Source organism: Hyla sarda, unplaced genomic scaffold (assembly GCF_029499605.1).
Source record: "Hyla sarda isolate aHylSar1 unplaced genomic scaffold, aHylSar1.hap1 scaffold_1193, whole genome shotgun sequence".
Lineage (NCBI taxonomy): Eukaryota > Metazoa > Chordata > Amphibia > Anura > Hylidae > Hyla > Hyla sarda.
The window spans coordinates 90,372-112,868 of NW_026607816.1; the positions used below are offsets into that span (position 1 = coordinate 90,372).

Below are 22,497 nucleotides of genomic sequence, written 5' to 3' on the forward strand. Positions count from 1 at the left end.
ACACACACACAAGCACACACCTACCTTTGTTGCCTGCAGATGCCTCCTTGGCTGTCCCCAAACGGTATCAAACCAACACCCACGGGAAGCTGTAAGCATAGAGGACATGCCTGCACCCCATTGGACTTACCTGTGTGGGTTAAATCCGGGTTATTTGACAACCTATGGCGGTGATGGTTCTGCTCAGGCAGAGCAGTGCTGATGCTCCTCATAAAGCTGTCGCTGCTGTGAAGGTTCTAGGTGACATCACAAATCCCTATGGTTACATACACAACAAAGCTGGGTTGTTGTTGTTTACACTCTGCAAGGCCTGTGGAAGTGAGTGACATCATAGCACTGTAGTTCTGAGGGTTCTAGATGGATGCAACAATCTCCTGTTGCTTCTATGAAGGCCATAATAGACGACATCACCAAACAGCTCCATAGTCACATACACAGCAAAGGAGAGATGTTGTTTACACCTAGTGATGTCAGTGGTATTGAGTGACATCACAGCACAGTGCTAAGGCTCCTGGGCCTGGACACAGCAGCGGCTGCAATATCTCAACGGAGAATACGTTTATATATATATGTGTGTGCGCGTATATATATATATATATATATATATATATATATATATATATATATATATTTCTCCGCCGAAATCACTTTTAAACCCATTTCCACCTTTTTTTCCCTTCTCTTCCTCTTACTTTTTTTTCACGTTTTTTTTACGTTTTTCTCCTTTTCGCCTCTTTTCTGGGCGTATTATTCTTCTTTTTCTTCTTTTTTTTCGTCTAATGCATACCCCATCAGTGCAGCAATGCTTATTCAATACCGCCAGCAGATGGAGACACTGGGGGATAATTTTCTAAGGATTTATACTGATTTTTCCTGTCTGAATTTGTCGCACAGAAAGTTGCAGGCCAAATATGTGTGACATTTCTGCGACTTTAGCTTCTAGAGCATTTTTACAACATTATACATAGGTTCTGAATACATAAAAAGCGACTGTTCAGCGACAGACAAGTCGCATCGGCTGAAAGTAGGCCAGAATGTCAGTCCATGTTGGAGCAGGTTTAGATACAGTCTAAAGCATAGATCTCAAAGTCTGTGCACAGAATTTAGCAAGGGCCTCGCACCTTCTGATGCATCAGGTAGGTGCACAATAGCATAGCCTAACCCTCTGTACTTTGGTCTATATTGATGCGGGACATAGACAGCCAGCTGATGACCAATCCATTAGTGCAATGGATGGCTGGAAGCATTTGTCTTTGCCTTTGCAATACCACAGAAGCAATGCATGGTCAATGTACAGCAATGACACACCTGTGTGAACAGCCAGGAGACCCCCCTCCCCCCCCATGTTATGTTACATAGTTACATAGTTAGTACGGTCGAAAAAAGACATATGTCCATCAAGTTCAACCAGGGAATTAAGGGGTAGGGGTGTGGCGCGATATTGGGGAAGGGATGAGATTTTATATTTCTTCATAAGCATTAATCTTATTTTGTCAATTAGGAACATTCAGCACCCACCCGCTATCAAGGCAGCTGCCTATCATGTCATGCCCTACCTGCACAGGTGTGCTGGCTACTCAAATGATCCAATTAAGGAGGCCATTTAGTCAGCAGCAGCAGAAGTCCTGTGCCTGGACGCTCCAACAGCGGCCAGACACAAGCAGAAGCAGAAGCAGCAGAAGCAGCAGCAGCACCACCTTTTGTTTTTTGGCTGCAGCAGCAGCAAGGCCCACAGGGCTGGCTAGCTGGCTAGCCAGCAAGCAGGTAGCAATGAAAGTAGGAATCTTTCTTTTTAACCCTGTAAGGGGGTGGTGCACTGTACCCGAAGATACTGCCATATCGGGTCAATGCATAGGGCGACGGAAGCAAGCTTCGAAATCGGCCCCCGTTCTCAAAAATCCATTTAATATATGGTCCCCAGATAGGGGACGTATCAGATATTAAACTGATAAGAACAGATACTACACTTGATCTTAGCCAAAAGGCCGAGAAGCGATAACCGTGAAAGGGGCGGGCCCAACAAGGTGCCCTTCATGGGCACTATAACTGCTTGCTGTCAGGGAGGCTGCCAGACAATTTTCCATGCACACTCTGGGCTGGGGGGCAGTCAACCACCAGTACACACAGCAGAACCTAAACCCATACCATTATTGCTAAGCAGCAAGACAGGGGCCCATTGCACTCCCACGGGGCCTTTTTAAATGCAATCCATAACCCGGATTTGCCAGGAACCCTTCTTACTCCTCCTACTTGCATGTGACACTGGGCTTAGGATCTGCATAGGAAACACACACACAAGCACACACCTACCTTTGTTGCCTGCAGATGCCTCCTTGGCTGTCCCCAAACGGTATCAAACCAACACCCACGGGAAGCTGTAAGCATAGAGGACATGCCTGCACCCCATTGGACTTACCTGTGTGGGTTAAATCCGGGTTATTTGACAACCTATGGCGGTGATGGTTCTGCTCAGGCAGAGCAGTGCTGATGCTCCTCATAAAGCTGTCGCTACTGTGAAGGTTCTAGGTGACATCACAAATCCCTATGGTTACATACACAACAAAGCTGGGTTGTTGTTGTTTACACTCTGCAAGGCCTGTGGAAGTGAGTGACATCATAGCACTGTAGTTCTGAGGGTTCTAGATGGATGCAACAATCTCCTGTTGCTTCTATGAAGGCCATAATAGACGACATCACCAAACAGCTCCATAGTCACATACACAGCAAAGGAGAGATGTTGTTTACACCTAGTGATGTCAGTGGTATTGAGTGACATCACAGCACAGTGCTAAGGCTCCTGGGCCTGGACACAGCAGCGGCTGCAATATCTCAACGGAGAATACGTTTATATATATGTGTGTGTGTGCGCGTATATATATATATATATATATATATATATATATATATATATATATATATTCTCCGCCGAAATCACTTTTAAACCCATTTCCACCTTTTTTTCCCTTCTCTTCCTCTTACTTTTTTTTCACGTTTTTTTACGTTTTTCTCCTTTTCGCCTCTTTTCTGGGCGTATTATTCTTCTTTTTCTTCTTTTTTTTCGTCTAATGCATACCCCATCAGTGCAGCAATGCTTATTCAATACCGCCAGCAGATGGAGACACTGGGGGATAATTTTCTAAGGATTTATACTGATTTTTCCTGTCTGAATTTGTCGCACAGAAAGTTGCAGGCCAAATATGTGTGACATTTCTGCGACTTTAGCTTCTAGAGCATTTTTACAACATTATACATAGGTGCTGAATACATAAAAAGCGACTGTTCAGCGACAGACAAGTCGCATCGGCTGAAAGTAGGCCAGAATGTCAGTCCATGTTGGAGCAGGTTTAGATACAGTCTAAAGCATAGATCTCAAAGTCTGTGCACAGAATTTAGCAAGGGCCTCGCACCTTCTGATGCATCAGGTAGGTGCACAATAGCATAGCCTAACCCTCTGTACTTTGGTCTATATTGATGCGGGACATAGACAGCCAGCTGATGACCAATCCATTAGTGCAATGGATGGCTGGAAGCATTTGTCTTTGCCTTTGCAATACCACAGAAGCAATGCATGGTCAATGTACAGCAATGACACACCTGTGTGAACAGCCAGGAGACCCCCCCCATGTTATGTTACATAGTTACATAGTTAGTACGGTCGAAAAAAGACATATGTCCATCAAGTTCAACCAGGGAATTAAGGGGTAGGGGTGTGGCGCGATATTGGGGAAGGGATGAGATTTTATATTTCTTCATAAGCATTAATCTTATTTTGTCAATTAGGAACATTCAGCACCCACCCGCTATCAAGGCAGCTGCCTATCATGTCATGCCCTACCTGCACAGGTGTGCTGGCTACTCAAATGATCCAATTAAGGAGGCCATTTAGTCAGCAGCAGCAGAAGTCCTGTGCCTGGACGCTCCAACAGCGGCCAGACACAAGCAGAAGCAGAAGAAGCAGCAGCAGCACCACCTTTTGTTTTTTGGCTGCAGCAGCAGCAGCAAGGCCCACAGGGCTGGCTAGCTGGCTAGCCAGCAAGCAGGTAGCAATGAAAGTAGGAATCTTTCTTTTTAACCCTGTAAGGGGGTGGTGCACTGTACCCGAAGATACTGCCATATCGGGTCAATGCATAGGGCGACGGAAGCAAGCTTCGAAATCGGCCCCCGTTCTCAAAAATCCATTTAATATATGGTCCCCAGATAGGGGACGTATCAGATATTAAACTGATAAGAACAGATACTACACTTGATCTTAGCCAAAAGGCCGAGAAGCGATAACCGTGAAAGGGGCGGGCCCAACAAGGTGCCCTTCATGGGCACTATCACTGCTTGCTGTCAGGGAGGCTGCCAGACAATTTTCCATGCACACTCTGGGCTGGGGGGCAGTCAACCACCAGTACACACAGCAGAACCTAAACCCATACCATTATTGCTAAGCAGCAAGACAGGGGCCCATTGCACTCCCACGGGACCTTTTTAAATGCAATCCATAACCCAGATTTGCCAGGAACCCTTCTTACTCCTCCTACTTGCATGTGACACTGGGCTTAGGATCTGCATAGGAAACACACACACAAGCACACACCTACCTTTGTTGCCTGCAGATGCCTCCTTGGCTGTCCCCAAACGGTATCAAACCAACACCCACGGGAAGCTGTAAGCATAGAGGACATGCCTGCACCCCATTGGACTTACCTGTGTGGGTTAAATCCGGGTTATTTGACAACCTATGGCGGTGATGGTTCTGCTCAGGCAGAGCAGTGCTGATGCTCCTCATAAAGCTGTCGCTGCTGTGAAGGTTCTAGGTGACATCACAAATCCCTATGGTTACATACACAACAAAGCTGGGTTGTTGTTGTTTACACTCTGCAAGGCCTGTGGAAGTGAGTGACATCATAGCACTGTAGTTCTGAGGGTTCTAGATGGATGCAACAATCTCCTGTTGCTTCTATGAAGGCCATAATAGACGACATCACCAAACAGCTCCATAGTCACATACACAGCAAAGGAGAGATGTTGTTTACACCTAGTGATGTCAGTGGTATTGAGTGACATCACAGCACAGTGCTAAGGCTCCTGGGCCTGGACACAGCAGCGGCTGCAATATCTCAACGGAGAATACGTTTATATATATGTGTGTGTGTGCGCGTATATATATATATATATATATATATATATTTCTCCGCCGAAATCACTTTTAAACCCATTTCCACCTTTTTTTCCCTTCTCTTCCTCTTACTTTTTTTTTCACGTTTTTTTACGTTTTTCTCCTTTTCGCCTCTTTTCTGGGCGTATTATTCTTCTTTTTCTTCTTTTTTTTCGTCTAATGCATACCCCATCAGTGCAGCAATGCTTATTCAATACCGCCAGCAGATGGAGACACTGGGGGATAATTTTCTAAGGATTTATACTGATTTTTCCTGTCTGAATTTGTCGCACAGAAAGTTGCAGGCCAAATATGTGTGACATTTCTGCGACTTTAGCTTCTAGAGCATTTTTACAACATTATACATAGGTGCTGAATACATAAAAAGCGACTGTTCAGTGACAGACAAGTCGCATCGGCTGAAAGTAGGCCAGAATGTCAGTCCATGTTGGAGCAGGTTTAGATACAGTCTAAAGCATAGATCTCAAAGTCTGTGCACAGAATTTAGCAAGGGCCTCGCACCTTCTGATGCATCAGGTAGGTGCACAATAGCATAGCCTAACCCTCTGTACTTTGGTCTATATTGATGCGGGACATAGACAGCCAGCTGATGACCAATCCATTAGTGCAATGGATGGCTGGAAGCATTTGTCTTTGCCTTTGCAATACCACAGAAGCAATGCATGGTCAATGTACAGCAATGACACACCTGTGTGAACAGCCAGGAGACCCCCCCCATGTTATGTTACATAGTTACATAGTTAGTACGGTCGAAAAAAGACATATGTCCATCAAGTTCAACCAGGGAATTAAGGGGTAGGGGTGTGGCGCGATATTGGGGAAGGGATGAGATTTTATATTTCTTCATAAGCATTAATCTTATTTTGTCAATTAGGAACATTCAGCACCCACCCGCTATCAAGGCAGCTGCCTATCATGTCATGCCCTACCTGCACAGGTGTGCTGGCTACTCAAATGATCCAATTAAGGAGGCCATTTAGTCAGCAGCAGCAGAAGTCCTGTGCCTGGACGCTCCAACAGCGGCCAGACACAAGCAGAAGCAGAAGCAGCAGAAGCAGCAGCAGCACCACCTTTTGTTTTTTGGCTGCAGCAGCAGCAAGGCCCACAGGGCTGGCTAGCTGGCTAGCCAGCAAGCAGGTAGCAATGAAAGTAGGAATCTTTCTTTTTAACCCTGTAAGGGGGTGGTGCACTGTACCCGAAGATACTGCCATATCGGGTCAATGCATAGGGCGACGGAAGCAAGCTTCGAAATCGGCCCCCGTTCTCAAAAATCCATTTAATATATGGTCCCCAGATAGGGGACGTATCAGATATTAAACTGATAAGAACAGATACTACACTTGATCTTAGCCAAAAGGCCGAGAAGCGATAACCGTGAAAGGGGCGGGCCCAACAAGGTGCCCTTCATGGGCACTATCACTGCTTGCTGTCAGGGAGGCTGCCAGACAATTTTCCATGCACACTCTGGGCTGGGGGGCAGTCAACCACCAGTACACACAGCAGAACCTAAACCCATACCATTATTGCTAAGCAGCAAGACAGGGGCCCATTGCACTCCCACGGGGCCTTTTTAAATGCAATCCATAACCCGGATTTGCCAGGAACCCTTCTTACTCCTCCTACTTGCATGTGACACTGGGCTTAGGATCTGCATAGGAAACACACACACAAGCACACACCTACCTTTGTTGCCTGCAGATGCCTCCTTGGCTGTCCCCAAACGGTATCAAACCAACACCCACGGGAAGCTGTAAGCATAGAGGACATGCCTGCACCCCATTGGACTTACCTGTGTGGGTTAAATCCGGGTTATTTGACAACCTATGGCGGTGATGGTTCTGCTCAGGCAGAGCAGTGCTGATGCTCCTCATAAAGCTGTCGCTGCTGTGAAGGTTCTAGGTGACATCACAAATCCCTATGGTTACATACACAACAAAGCTGGGTTGTTGTTGTTTACACTCTGCAAGGCCTGTGGAAGTGAGTGACATCATAGCACTGTAGTTCTGAGGGTTCTAGATGGATGCAACAATCTCCTGTTGCTTCTATGAAGGCCATAATAGACGACATCACCAAACAGCTCCATAGTCACATACACAGCAAAGGAGAGATGTTGTTTACACCTAGTGATGTCAGTGGTATTGAGTGACATCACAGCACAGTGCTAAGGCTCCTGGGCCTGGACACAGCAGCGGCTGCAATATCTCAACGGAGAATACGTTTATATATATGTGTGTGTGTGCGCGTATATATATATATATATATATATATATATATATATATATATATATTTCTCCGCCGAAATCACTTTTAAACCCATTTCCACCTTTTTTTCCCTTCTCTTCCTCTTACTTTTTTTTCACGTTTTTTTACGTTTTTCTCCTTTTCGCCTCTTTTCTGGGCGTATTATTCTTCTTTTTCTTCTTTTTTTTCGTCTAATGCATACCCCATCAGTGCAGCAATGCTTATTCAATACCGCCAGCAGATGGAGACACTGGGGGATAATTTTCTAAGGATTTATACTGATTTTTCCTGTCTGAATTTGTCGCACAGAAAGTTGCAGGCCAAATATGTGTGACATTTCTGCGACTTTAGCTTCTAGAGCATTTTTACAACATTATACATAGGTGCTGAATACATAAAAAGCGACTGTTCAGCGACAGACAAGTCGCATCAGCTGAAAGTAGGCCAGAATGTCAGTCCATGTTGGAGCAGGTTTAGATACAGTCTAAAGCATAGATCTCAAAGTCTGCGCACAGAATTTAGCAAGGGCCTCGCACCTTCTGATGCATCAGGTAGGTGCACAATAGCATAGCCTAACCCTCTGTACTTTGGTCTATATTGATGCGGGACATAGACAGCCAGCTGATGACCAATCCATTAGTGCAATGGATGGCTGGAAGCATTTGTCTTTGCCTTTGCAATACCACAGAAGCAATGCATGGTCAATGTACAGCAATGACACACCTGTGTGAACAGCCAGGAGACCCCCCCCCCCCCCCATGTTATGTTACATAGTTACATAGTTAGTACGGTCGAAAAAAGACATATGTCCATCAAGTTCAACCAGGGAATTAAGGGGTAGGGGTGTGGCGCGATATTGGGGAAGGGATGAGATTTTATATTTCTTCATAAGCATTAATCTTATTTTGTCAATTAGGAACATTCAGCACCCACCCGCTATCAAGGCAGCTGCCTATCATGTCATGCCCTACCTGCACAGGTGTGCTGGCTACTCAAATGATCCAATTAAGGAGGCCATTTAGTCAGCAGCAGCAGAAGTCCTGTGCCTGGACGCTCCAACAGCGGCCAGACACAAGCAGAAGCAGCAGAAGCAGCAGCAGCACCACCTTTTGTTTTTTGGCTGCAGCAGCAGCAAGGCCCACAGGGCTGGCTAGCTGGCTAGCCAGCAAGCAGGTAGCAATGAAAGTAGGAATCTTTCTTTTTAACCCTGTAAGGGGGTGGTGCACTGTACCCGAAGATACTGCCATATCGGGTCAATGCATAGGGCGACGGAAGCAAGCTTCGAAATCGGCCCCCGTTCTCAAAAATCCATTTAATATATGGTCCCCAGATAGGGGACGTATCAGATATTAAACTGATAAGAACAGATACTACACTTGATCTTAGCCAAAAGGCCGAGAAGCGATAACCGTGAAAGGGGCGGGCCCAACAAGGTGCCCTTCATGGGCACTATCACTGCTTGCTGTCAGGGAGGCTGCCAGACAATTTTCCATGCACACTCTGGGCTGGGGGGCAGTCAACCACCAGTACACACAGCAGAACCTAAACCCATACCATTATTGCTAAGCAGCAAGACAGGGGCCCATTGCACTCCCACGGGGCCTTTTTAAATGCAATCCATAACCCGGATTTGCCAGGAACCCTTCTTACTCCTCCTACTTGCATGTGACACTGGGCTTAGGATCTGCATAGGAAACACACACACAAGCACACACCTACCTTTGTTGCCTGCAGATGCCTCCTTGGCTGTCCCCAAACGGTATCAAACCAACACCCACGGGAAGCTGTAAGCATAGAGGACATGCCTGCACCCCATTGGACTTACCTGTGTGGGTTAAATCCGGGTTATTTGACAACCTATGGCGGTGATGGTTCTGCTCAGGCAGAGCAGTGCTGATGCTCCTCATAAAGCTGTCGCTGCTGTGAAGGTTCTAGGTGACATCACAAATCCCTATGGTTACATACACAACAAAGCTGGGTTGTTGTTGTTTACACTCTGCAAGGCCTGTGGAAGTGAGTGACATCATAGCACTGTAGTTCTGAGGGTTCTAGATGGATGCAACAATCTCCTGTTGCTTCTATGAAGGCCATAATAGACGACATCACCAAACAGCTCCATAGTCACATACACAGCAAAGGAGAGATGTTGTTTACACCTAGTGATGTCAGTGGTATTGAGTGACATCACAGCACAGTGCTAAGGCTCCTGGGCCTGGACACAGCAGCGGCTGCAATATCTCAACGGAGAATACGTTTATATATATGTGTGTGTGTGCGCGTATATATATATATATATATATATATATATATATATATATATATATATATATATATATATATATTTCTCCGCCGAAATCACTTTTAAACCCATTTCCACCTTTTTTTCCCTTCTCTTCCTCTTACTTTTTTTTCACGTTTTTTTACGTTTTTCTCCTTTTCGCCTCTTTTCTGGGCGTATTATTCTTCTTTTTCTTCTTTTTTTTCGTCTAATGCATACCCCATCAGTGCAGCAATGCTTATTCAATACCGCCAGCAGATGGAGACACTGGGGGATAATTTTCTAAGGATTTATACTGATTTTTCCTGTCTGAATTTGTCGCACAGAAAGTTGCAGGCCAAATATGTGTGACATTTCTGCGACTTTAGCTTCTAGAGCATTTTTACAACATTATACATAGGTGCTGAATACATAAAAAGCGACTGTTCAGCGACAGACAAGTCGCATCAGCTGAAAGTAGGCCAGAATGTCAGTCCATGTTGGAGCAGGTTTAGATACAGTCTAAAGCATAGATCTCAAAGTCTGCGCACAGAATTTAGCAAGGGCCTCGCACCTTCTGATGCATCAGGTAGGTGCACAATAGCATAGCCTAACCCTCTGTACTTTGGTCTATATTGATGCGGGACATAGACAGCCAGCTGATGACCAATCCATTAGTGCAATGGATGGCTGGAAGCATTTGTCTTTGCCTTTGCAATACCACAGAAGCAATGCATGGTCAATGTACAGCAATGACACACCTGTGTGAACAGCCAGGAGACCCCCCCCCCCCCCCCCCATGTTATGTTACATAGTTACATAGTTAGTACAGTCGAAAAAAGACATATGTCCATCAAGTTCAACCAGGGAATTAAGGGGTAGGGGTGTGGCGCGATATTGGGGAAGGGATGAGATTTTATATTTCTTCATAAGCATTAATCTTATTTTGTCAATTAGGAACATTCAGCACCCACCCGCTATCAAGGCAGCTGCCTATCATGTCATGCCCTACCTGCACAGGTGTGCTGGCTACTCAAATGATCCAATTAAGGAGGCCATTTAGTCAGCAGCAGCAGAAGTCCTGTGCCTGGACGCTCCAACAGGGGCCAGACACAAGCAGAAGCAGAAGCAGCAGAAGCAGCAGCAGCACCACCTTTTGTTTTCTGGCTGCAGCAGCAGCAAGGCCCACAGGGCTGGCTAGCTGGCTAGCCAGCAAGCAGGTAGCAATGAAAGTAGGAATCTTTCTTTTTAACCCTGTAAGGGGGTGGTGCACTGTACCCGAAGATACTGCCATATCGGGTCAATGCATAGGGCGACGGAAGCAAGCTTCGAAATCGGCCCCCGTTCTCAAAAATCCATTTAATATATGGTCCCCAGATAGGGGACGTATCAGATATTAAACTGATAAGAACAGATACTACACTTGATCTTAGCCAAAAGGCCGAGAAGCGATAACCGTGAAAGGGGCGGGCCCAACAAGGTGCCCTTCATGGGCACTATCACTGCTTGCTGTCAGGGAGGCTGCCAGACAATTTTCCATGCACACTCTGGGCTGGGGGGCAGTCAACCACCAGTACACACAGCAGAACCTAAACCCATACCATTATTGCTAAGCAGCAAGACAGGGGCCCATTGCACTCCCACGGGGCCTTTTTAAATGCAATCCATAACCCGGATTTGCCAGGAACCCTTCTTACTCCTCCTACTTGCATGTGACACTGGGCTTAGGATCTGCATAGGAAACACACACACAAGCACACACCTACCTTTGTTGCCTGCAGATGCCTCCTTGGCTGTCCCCAAACGGTATCAAACCAACACCCACGGGAAGCTGTAAGCATAGAGGACATGCCTGCACCCCATTGGACTTACCTGTGTGGGTTAAATCCGGGTTATTTGACAACCTATGGCGGTGATGGTTCTGCTCAGGCAGAGCAGTGCTGATGCTCCTCATAAAGCTGTCGCTGCTGTGAAGGTTCTAGGTGACATCACAAATCCCTATGGTTACATACACAACAAAGCTGGGTTGTTGTTGTTTACACTCTGCAAGGCCTGTGGAAGTGAGTGACATCATAGCACTGTAGTTCTGAGGGTTCTAGATGGATGCAACAATCTCCTGTTGCTTCTATGAAGGCCATAATAGACGACATCACCAAACAGCTCCATAGTCACATACACAGCAAAGGAGAGATGTTGTTTACACCTAGTGATGTCAGTGGTATTGAGTGACATCACAGCACAGTGCTAAGGCTCCTGGGCCTGGACACAGCAGCGGCTGCAATATCTCAACGGAGAATACGTTTATATATATGTGTGTGTGTGCGCGTATATATATATATATATATATATATATATATATATATATATATATTTCTCCGCCGAAATCACTTTTAAACCCATTTCCACCTTTTTTTCCCTTCTCTTCCTCTTACTTTTTTTTCACGTTTTTTTACGTTTTTCTCCTTTTCGCCTCTTTTCTGGGCGTATTATTCTTCTTTTTCTTCTTTTTTTTCGTCTAATGCATACCCCATCAGTGCAGCAATGCTTATTCAATACCGCCAGCAGATGGAGACACTGGGGGATAATTTTCTAAGGATTTATACTGATTTTTCCTGTCTGAATTTGTCGCACAGAAAGTTGCAGGCCAAATATGTGTGACATTTCTGCGACTTTAGCTTCTAGAGCATTTTTACAACATTATACATAGGTGCTGAATACATAAAAAGCGACTGTTCAGCGACAGACAAGTCGCATCGGCTGAAAGTAGGCCAGAATGTCAGTCCATGTTGGAGCAGGTTTAGATACAGTCTAAAGCATAGATCTCAAAGTCTGTGCACAGAATTTAGCAAGGGCCTCGCACCTTCTGATGCATCAGGTAGGTGCACAATAGCATAGCCTAACCCTCTGTACTTTGGTCTATATTGATGCGGGACATAGACAGCCAGCTGATGACCAATCCATTAGTGCAATGGATGGCTGGAAGCATTTGTCTTTGCCTTTGCAATACCACAGAAGCAATGCATGGTCAATGTACAGCAATGACACACCTGTGTGAACAGCCAGGAGACCCCCCCCCCCCCATGTTATGTTACATAGTTACATAGTTAGTACGGTCGAAAAAAGACATATGTCCATCAAGTTCAACCAGGGAATTAAGGGGTAGGGGTGTGGCGCGATATTGGGGAAGGGATGAGATTTTATATTTCTTCATAAGCATTAATCTTATTTTGTCAATTAGGAACATTCAGCACCCACCCGCTATCAAGGCAGCTGCCTATCATGTCATGCCCTACCTGCACAGGTGTGCTGGCTACTCAAATGATCCAATTAAGGAGGCCATTTAGTCAGCAGCAGCAGAAGTCCTGTGCCTGGACGCTCCAACAGCGGCCAGACACAAGCAGAAGCAGAAGCAGCAGAAGCAGCAGCAGCACCACCTTTTGTTTTTTGGCTGCAGCAGCAGCAAGGCCCACAGGGCTGGCTAGCTGGCTAGCCAGCAAGCAGGTAGCAATGAAAGTAGGAATCTTTCTTTTTAACCCTGTAAGGGGGTGGTGCACTGTACCCGAAGATACTGCCATATCGGGTCAATGCATAGGGCGACGGAAGCAACTTCGAAATCGGCCCCCGTTCTCAAAAATCCATTTAATATATGGTCCCCAGATAGGGGACGTATCAGATATTAAACTGATAAGAACAGATACTACACTTGATCTTAGCCAAAAGGCCGAGAAGCGATAACCGTGAAAGGGGCGGGCCCAACAAGGTGCCCTTCATGGGCACTATCACTGCTTGCTGTCAGGGAGGCTGCCAGACAATTTTCCATGCACACTCTGGGCTGGGGGGCAGTCAACCACCAGTACACACAGCAGAACCTAAACCCATACCATTATTGCTAAGCAGCAAGACAGGGGCCCATTGCACTCCCACGGGGCCTTTTTAAATGCAATCCATAACCCGGATTTGCCAGGAACCCTTCTTACTCCTCCTACTTGCATGTGACACTGGGCTTAGGATCTGCATAGGAAACACACACACAAGCACACACCTACCTTTGTTGCCTGCAGATGCCTCCTTGGCTGTCCCCAAACGGTATCAAACCAACACCCACGGGAAGCTGTAAGCATAGAGGACATGCCTGCACCCCATTGGGCTTACCTGTGTGGGTTAAATCCGGGTTATTTGACAACCTATGGCGGTGATGGTTCTGCTCAGGCAGAGCAGTGCTGATGCTCCTCATAAAGCTGTCGCTGCTGTGAAGGTTCTAGGTGACATCACAAATCCCTATGGTTACATACACAACAAAGCTGGGTTGTTGTTGTTTACACTCTGCAAGGCCTGTGGAAGTGAGTGACATCATAGCACTGTAGTTCTGAGGGTTCTAGATGGATGCAACAATCTCCTGTTGCTTCTATGAAGGCCATAATAAACGACATCACCAAACAGCTCCATAGTCACATACACAGCAAAGGAGAGATGTTGTTTACACCTAGTGATGTCAGTGGTATTGAGTGACATCACAGCACAGTGCTAAGGCTCCTGGGCCTGGACACAGCAGCGGCTGCAATATCTCAACGGAGAATACGTTTATATATATGTGTGTGTGTGCGCGTATATATATATATATATATATATATATATATATATATATATATATTTCTCCGCCGAAATCACTTTTAAACCCATTTCCACCTTTTTTTCCCTTCTCTTCCTCTTACTTTTTTTTCACGGTTTTTTACGTTTTTCTCCTTTTCGCCTCTTTTCTGGGCGTATTATTCTTCTTTTTCTTCTTTTTTTTCGTCTAATGCATACCCCATCAGTGCAGCAATGCTTATTCAATACCGCCAGCAGATGGAGACACTGGGGGATAATTTTCTAAGGATTTATACTGATTTTTCCTGTCTGAATTTGTCGCACAGAAAGTTGCAGGCCAAATATGTGTGACATTTCTGCGACTTTAGCTTCTAGAGCATTTTTACAACATTATACATAGGTGCTGAATACATAAAAAGCGACTGTTCAGCGACAGACAAGTCGCATCGGCTGAAAGTAGGCCAGAATGTCAGTCCATGTTGGAGCAGGTTTAGATACAGTCTAAAGCATAGATCTCAAAGTCTGTGCACAGAATTTAGCAAGGGCCTCGCACCTTCTGATGCATCAGGTAGGTGCACAATAGCATAGCCTAACCCTCTGTACTTTGGTCTATATTGATGCGGGACATAGACAGCCAGCTGATGACCAATCCATTAGTGCAATGGATGGCTGGAAGCATTTGTCTTTGCCTTTGCAATACCACAGAAGCAATGCATGGTCAATGTACAGCAATGACACACCTGTGTGAACAGCCAGGAGACCCCCCCCCCCCCCATGTTATGTTACATAGTTACATAGTTAGTACGGTCGAAAAAAGACATATGTCCATCAAGTTCAACCAGGGAATTAAGGGGTAGGGGTGTGGCGCGATATTGGGGAAGGGATGAGATTTTATATTTCTTCATAAGCATTAATCTTATTTTGTCAATTAGGAACATTCAGCACCCACCCGCTATCAAGGCAGCTGCCTATCATGTCATGCCCTACCTGCACAGGTGTGCTGGCTACTCAAATGATCCAATTAAGGAGGCCATTTAGTCAGCAGCAGCAGAAGTCCTGTGCCTGGACGCTCCAACAGCGGCCAGACACAAGCAGAAGCAGAAGCAGCAGAAGCAGCAGCAGCACCACCTTTTGTTTTTTGGCTGCAGCAGCAGCAAGGCCCACAGGGCTGGCTAGCTGGCTAGCCAGCAAGCAGGTAGCAATGAAAGTAGGAATCTTTCTTTTTAACCCTGTAAGGGGGTGGTGCACTGTACCCGAAGATACTGCCATATCGGGTCAATGCATAGGGCGACGGAAGCAAGCTTCGAAATCGGCCCCCGTTCTCAAAAATCCATTTAATATATGGTCCCCAGATAGGGGACGTATCAGATATTAAACTGATAAGAACAGATACTACACTTGATCTTAGCCAAAAGGCCGAGAAGCGATAACCGTGAAATGGGCGGGCCCAACAAGGTGCCCTTCATGGGCACTATCACCGCTTGCTGTCAGGGAGGCTGCCAGACAATTTTCCATGCACACTCTGGGCTGGGGGGCAGTCAACCACCAGTACACACAGCAGAACCTAAACCCATACCATTATTGCTAAGCAGCAAGACAGGGGCCCATTGCACTCCCACGGGGCCTTTTTAAATGCAATCCATAACCCGGATTTGCCAGGAACCCTTCTTACTCCTCCTACTTGCATGTGACACTGGGCTTAGGATCTGCATAGGAAACACACACACAAGCACACACCTACCTTTGTTGCCTGCAGATGCCTCCTTGGCTGTCCCCAAACGGTATCAAACCAACACCCACGGGAAGCTGTAAGCATAGAGGACATGCCTGCACCCCATTGGACTTACCTGTGTGGGTTAAATCCGGGTTATTTGACAACCTATGGCGGTGATGGTTCTGCTCAGGCAGAGCAGTGCTGATGCTCCTCATAAAGCTGTCGCTGCTGTGAAGGTTCTAGGTGACATCACAAATCCCTATGGTTACATACACAACAAAGCTGGGTTGTTGTTGTTTACACTCTGCAAGGCCTGTGGAAGTGAGTGAAATCATAGCACTGTAGTTCTGAGGGTTCTAGATGGATGCAACAATCTCCTGTTGCTTCTATGAAGGCCATAATAGACGACATCACCAAACAGCTCCATAGTCACATACACAGCAAAGGAGAGATGTTGTTTACACCTAGTGATGTCAGTGGTATTGAGTGACATCACAGCACAGTGCTAAGGCTCCTGGGCCTGGACACAGCAGCGGCTGCAATATCTCAACGGAGAATACGTTTATATATATGTGTGTGTGTGCGCGTATATATATATATATATATATATATATATATATATATATATTTCTCCGCCGAAATCACTTTTAAACCCATTTCCACCTTTTTTTCCCTTCTCTTCCTCTTACTTTTTTTTCACGTTTTTTTACGTTTTTCTCCTTTTCGCCTCTTTTCTGGGCGTATTATTCTTCTTTTTCTTCTTTTTTTTCGTCTAATGCATACCCCATCAGTGCAGCAATGCTTATTCAATACCGCCAGCAGATGGAGACACTGGGGGATAATTTTCTAAGGATTTATACTGATTTTTCCTGTCTGAATTTGTCGCACAGAAAGTTGCAGGCCAAATATGTGTGACATTTCTGCGACTTTAGCTTCTAGAGCATTTTTACAACATTATACATAGGTGCTGAATACATAAAAAGCGACTGTTCAGCGACAGACAAGTCGCATCGGCTGAAAGTAGGCCAGAATGTCAGTCCATGTTGGAGCAGGTTTAGATACAGTCTAAAGCATAGATCTCAAAGTCTGTGCACAGAATTTAGCAAGGGCCTCGCACCTTCTGATGCATCAGGTAGGTGCACAATAGCATAGCCTAACCCTCTGTACTTTGGTCTATATTGATGCGGGACATAGACAGCCAGCTGATGACCAATCCATTAGTGCAATGGATGGCTGGAAGCATTTGTCTTTGCCTTTGCAATACCACAGAAGCAATGCATGGTCAATGTACAGCAATGACACACCTGTGTGAACAGCCAGGAGACCCCCCCCCCCCCCCCATGTTATGTTACATAGTTACATAGTTAGTACGGTCGAAAAAAGACATATGTCCATCAAGTTCAACCAGGGAATTAAGGGGTAGGGGTGTGGCGCGATATTGGGGAAGGGATGAGATTTTATATTTCTTCATAAGCATTAATCTTATTTTGTCAATTAGGAACATTCAGCACCCACCCGCTATCAAGGCAGCTGCCTATCATGTCATGCCCTACCTGCACAGGTGTGCTGGCTACTCAAATGATCCAATTAAGGAGGCCATTTAGTCAGCAGCAGCAGAAGTCCTGTGCCTGGACGCTCCAACAGCGGCCAGACACAAGCAGAAGCAGAAGCAGCAGAAGCAGCAGCAGCACCACCTTTTGTTTTTTGGCTGCAGCAGCAGCAAGGCCCACAGGGCTGGCTAGCTGGCTAGCCAGCAAGCAGGTAGCAATGAAAGTAGGAATCTTTCTTTTTAACCCTGTAAGGGGGTGGTGCACTGTACCCGAAGATACTGCCATATCGGGTCAATGCATAGGGCGACGGAAGCAAGCTTCGAAATCGGCCCCCGTTCTCAAAAATCCATTTAATATATGGTCCCCAGATAGGGGACGTATCAGATATTAAACTGATAAGAACAGATTTTTTTTTTTTTTTTTTTATTGAAAAGGAAATATACAATACATAACCAAGTAAATCATTCAAAAAATTACATATTCATCTGAAAACACATGAATAACACATATTTGACATATACAATATATACAGGAAGCATGTCTTTACATGTACATATAACAAAAAGCTTTCCCTTCATGACTTTCCCTCAGAAAAAATAAATTGCAGCGGATTCTGTCCCTCCAACTCTCCCTTCATATCAGGATATAATCTGTAAGAAAAGAAAAAGAAAGACAAATAAGAATACAATCATAACCAGTACTTCCATTTTTTGTGTTTCCAGATCCCCTCTGCATCATCAGAACCATAGTTTTTCCTATCACATAATACGTAAAGGTAAATTTTACCACGGATCATGCCCAGACATTCCTTCACACTTACTTCAGTTTGATTGAAAATCCTAATATTCCTTACATCCCACAGAACCTCTTTTACACAATTTACTATGAACCATAACACTCTTGCCTTCTCTCTCTCCACTGCACACAAACCAAACATCATCATATTAAAGGATAAGATTTCAATTCCAGTAAGATTTTTAATTAGACCAGACATTTTTCTCCACACAGACTTCGCATAACCACACTCCCAAAACACATGTACATAATTCTCACATCCACCGCAACCATCCCTGGGACACACTTCACTGTCTACCAATCTCCTTCTCCTCTGAAATTCCCTTGTTGGCAGACACCCATGAGCTAACATCCAAGACAAGTCCTTTTGTTTATTTGTCAGTTCCTTGTGACTGACATTTTTCCACACTACCTTACAATCCTTCTCAGACAGACCTCCCACACATTCCACTGTTTCTCTCTGCTCCAACACTTTCATCACCTTCTTACTATCATTCCATTCAGTCACACATTCCAGATTATTTTTCCTGACACACCGCCCTATTCTCTGATAGAACCAAGGAACCTCAAAACTTACAGGTACCCTTAAGTCCCTTTCCATTAGCTTATATTTCAACAACACATTACCAGCCAAATACCTTACCATGCACCCAAACACACATTCCTTCTTACTAACAGCGAGACAAAAACTGACATACTTCACAGCCAGGAACACTTCCACATTCATCATTCCTTTCCCACCATGCATTCTGCTTTTCACCACCTTCCCACGACTCAATTTCTCCATCCTTGAATTCCATAAGAAAACAAAGATCTGCCTGATAATTCTTGCCAGACACCTATCCGGTGGAGGAAACACATAATTAACATAAAGCAAAATAGGAATTATAACAGCTTTAATAACCAGAATCCTTCCCTCAATCGATAAAGTCCTTAAAGACCAGAAGTTTATTTTATTCCCCACCCTCCCCAAAACCCTCTCCCAACTTTCTTTCCCATACAAATCATTATCAAACACCACCCCAAGCACTTCCACACCCCCCTCTCTCACAGGCCACTCGCACAACCCACTCTCTCCCCACCCCTCAAAAAATTTACAACCACTCTTCCCAACATTAAGCTTAAACCCACTCATTAAACAGAAACACTCAATCAATAACTTAGCACGCCTTACCCCTGCCATTGACTTACATACAACAGTAACATCATCCATGTAACCAATCACTCGCATATCCTTCCCATGACTACCAGGTATTTCTATACCCCGCATCACCTTATCTCTCCTAATCATCCCCAACAAAGGCTCAATCATACAAATAAAAAGAATTGGCGACAGGGGACACCCCTGCCGCACTCCAGATTTTATACTCACTTCCCTACTCAGAAAACCATTGACCTGAATCTTACTATAAATGTCCCTATACAAACATTCAATCCACTTCACCATTCTGTCCGGCACATTCATCCTCCTCAAAACCCTAAACAATAAATCATGCACCACCCTATCATACGCTTTTTCAAAATCCACCGTAACAACAGCCACACCTTGCTTCCTAGTTTTACAGTCCCACAATACATCCCTCAGACCTAACAGACATTCAGAAATCCTACGATCAGGCACTGTACACATTTGCTCCTCACCTACCATACAATCAATCACATCCTTTAACCTATTCGCAATAACTTTAGCAATAATTTTGTAATCACAATTCAAGAGCGCTATAGGCCTCCAATTTTTAAGATCCCTCTTATCCCCTTTTTTAAACAATAACACAGTCACACTCTCACTCATACTTTTAGATAACTTCCCTCTCCTAAGTACTTCCTTACACACCTCCCATACATAATCCCCTAACATATCCCAAAACACAAGATAAAATTCCACAGGCAAACCATCACTCCCTGCCACCTTTCCTTTCTTCATCCCATTCACAGCATCCTCCACCTCACTCTTCCTCACATCCTCTTCCATAAAGAACCCATCAATTTCATCCAAACGCTTATCCACATATCCCAAACATTCCTCCTCTAGAGTCACGTCCCGCTCCTTCTCCGTGAATAAAACAGAATAAAACTTCCACACTTCCTCTAACACCTCATCCTTACCAAAGACCTCTACCCCATCATTCGTAAAAACACTCATCATCTCAGTTTTTTTACTGAATGCCTTTTTAAAGAAAAATTTGCTACATTTCTCATCCTTCTCTTTCACTTCAACCCTAGCCTGTGCAATAATCTTCCTTCCATTCCTCTCCAGACACTCATTCACACTTCCACGAGCTTCCTCAATCTCCTTCTCAACACTCATCCCCAAACGCCTCAATTCATACAAATACTCTAACCTTCTTTGCCATCTCTCATACTCTTCTCTATCTTTCCTCCCTTTCTCACACCCTTTTTTAATAAAAAACCTTTTAGTCTCTAACTTCACCCACTCCCACCACTCAACCACACTATAAAATGCATCCTTCCTCAACACCCATCCATCAAAACGCTCCCTATATTCTTGTAATACACATTCATTATCCAATAAAGACACATTCAACTTCCAAACACCCTTTCCATACTCACTTAGACCACCACCTTTTACCACACACTCAATCCAGGCATGATCCGTGAACGGTAACCTCCTCCGTCTGAAATTAGAAACAGACATTAGTTTTGAGACAAAAATGAAATCAATACGCGAACTTGTATTGTTAGAAAAATATGTATAACCGATAGTACCATCATTATGGGCAACAAAGGAATCCTTTAACCCAAATAAATTTACAATCTCTTTAAGCTGCTTACTAGTACTGTCTAAACCAGACCCACCACCCACCGTAGTACTACTCCTATCCCCCTCTGTTATTATACAATTGAAATCCCCTATAAGGAACACATCATCCCTCCCACTCAAAAAGAAATATAATTTCTCAAACACCTCCCCTCTTTCCTTCCTCCCAGTTGGAGCATAAACATTAATTACTTTATATGTGAAACCCCTGAAAATAAAATGCACTAATAATACCCTACCCGGAACAATATGGACAACTTTTTTAACAACAAACTCATTACTTTTGAACAAAATCCCCACCCCCGAATTACGTTCCATTGAACCAGACCATACCGATTGCCCATAAGGCCAGGAGATATTTGGCTCCCCATCCAAGCAGCACTCCTGGAGACCTAGAACATCAAAAGAATATCTAGAAAGTAAATCAAAAATGGCGGATCTCCTTTCTAAAGATCTAATACTGCGGACATTTAGAGAACCAATTGTTAAACTCATTCAAACATTTGAAGGAAAAAAAGGAAATACAAAATCAAGCATTATCAAAAGGAGGCCTAGCCTTTCCCCGACCTCTACCCTTATTTTTTGCCTCCCCTTCCTTAAACTTAAGAGTCTTTGTCAATTTTTTGACTGAACATTCCTCCAAATAACCTGTGCCCAGGGAGGATAAAGAGGAGTCAGAATCAATCTGACATGACGACCCTCCACCTGCCTCCTCCCTTCCCGGGCTAGGAAAGTCCTCAATCCTTTGACTCTGAGGAGTCGGACAGTCATCCTCCGATTCTTCCACCGGCATCTTTCTCTTCAAGGATTCTTTGTCCACAGTCATCTCCTCTGGGGGATCAGAGGCCTCCGAAACAGATGCCCCCGAAACAGACTCCGCCTTCTCCCCCTCTGCCACCAAAGCATCCGGAACAGACCTAGAAATGGAAGGAAAAACAGGGGCAGACTCTGCTTCACTGGTCAGCACGCTAACCTCTGCATCGCCTGCCCTGGCAGCATTGGAGTCCTCAGGAACTGTCCCACCTCGAAGAGCCATTGCATATGATCGGGGTGCCCCGGACTGGTAAGTGGGGCAACTCCTAGCCAGGTGATCCGAAGAACCACAGAAATGACACTTGCGTTTCTCGGGACAGTCTGCAGTGCGGTGATCAGGCTTGTGGCAGTTCCTGCAAACCTGCCCGGTTGTACAGTTCTCTCTGGTATGACCAAAGCAAAAACAGTCCCGGCAAAAACTTGGCATCCCCGGGTAGTGCAGAAACCCCCTGTTGTTCCCTATCGCAAAGTTCTGCGGGGGGTGACAAAAACCTTCAGCACCACCCTCAGGGGCAGGCCTAAACTCCACCCAAAAACGTCTCATGCCTGTGAAAGTCCCCAGGATGTTATTTTTCCTCTCCGCACCAGAAACAGACA

At 45.0% G+C, this 22,497-nt stretch overlaps 8 non-coding genes across 8 annotated transcripts; all 8 read right to left on the reverse strand.

The window, feature by feature from the left end:
• Positions 1-1,806: 1,806 nt before the first annotated feature.
• Positions 1,807-1,997, reverse strand: LOC130303216 (U2 spliceosomal RNA). The gene has a single exon (XR_008853327.1). It is a non-coding gene; the product is annotated as a U2 spliceosomal RNA (small nuclear RNA).
• Positions 1,998-4,082: 2,085 nt separating this feature from the next.
• LOC130303217 (U2 spliceosomal RNA) lies at positions 4,083-4,273 on the reverse strand. The gene has a single exon (XR_008853328.1). It is a non-coding gene; the product is annotated as a U2 spliceosomal RNA (small nuclear RNA).
• Positions 4,274-6,343: 2,070 nt separating this feature from the next.
• Positions 6,344-6,534, reverse strand: LOC130303218 (U2 spliceosomal RNA). Its single transcript, XR_008853329.1, has one exon. It is a non-coding gene; the product is annotated as a U2 spliceosomal RNA (small nuclear RNA).
• Positions 6,535-8,620: 2,086 nt separating this feature from the next.
• LOC130303220 (U2 spliceosomal RNA) lies at positions 8,621-8,811 on the reverse strand. The gene has a single exon (XR_008853331.1). It is a non-coding gene; the product is annotated as a U2 spliceosomal RNA (small nuclear RNA).
• A 2,113-nt stretch (positions 8,812-10,924) lies between these two features.
• Positions 10,925-11,115, reverse strand: LOC130303221 (U2 spliceosomal RNA). Its single transcript, XR_008853332.1, has one exon. It is a non-coding gene; the product is annotated as a U2 spliceosomal RNA (small nuclear RNA).
• Positions 11,116-13,205: 2,090 nt separating this feature from the next.
• On the reverse strand, positions 13,206-13,395 carry LOC130303228 (U2 spliceosomal RNA). The gene has a single exon (XR_008853340.1). It is a non-coding gene; the product is annotated as a U2 spliceosomal RNA (small nuclear RNA).
• A 2,091-nt stretch (positions 13,396-15,486) lies between these two features.
• Positions 15,487-15,677, reverse strand: LOC130303222 (U2 spliceosomal RNA). The gene has a single exon (XR_008853333.1). It is a non-coding gene; the product is annotated as a U2 spliceosomal RNA (small nuclear RNA).
• Positions 15,678-17,766: 2,089 nt separating this feature from the next.
• On the reverse strand, positions 17,767-17,951 carry LOC130303232 (U2 spliceosomal RNA). The gene has a single exon (XR_008853343.1). It is a non-coding gene; the product is annotated as a U2 spliceosomal RNA (small nuclear RNA).
• Between the last annotated feature and the right edge of the window lie 4,546 nt (positions 17,952-22,497).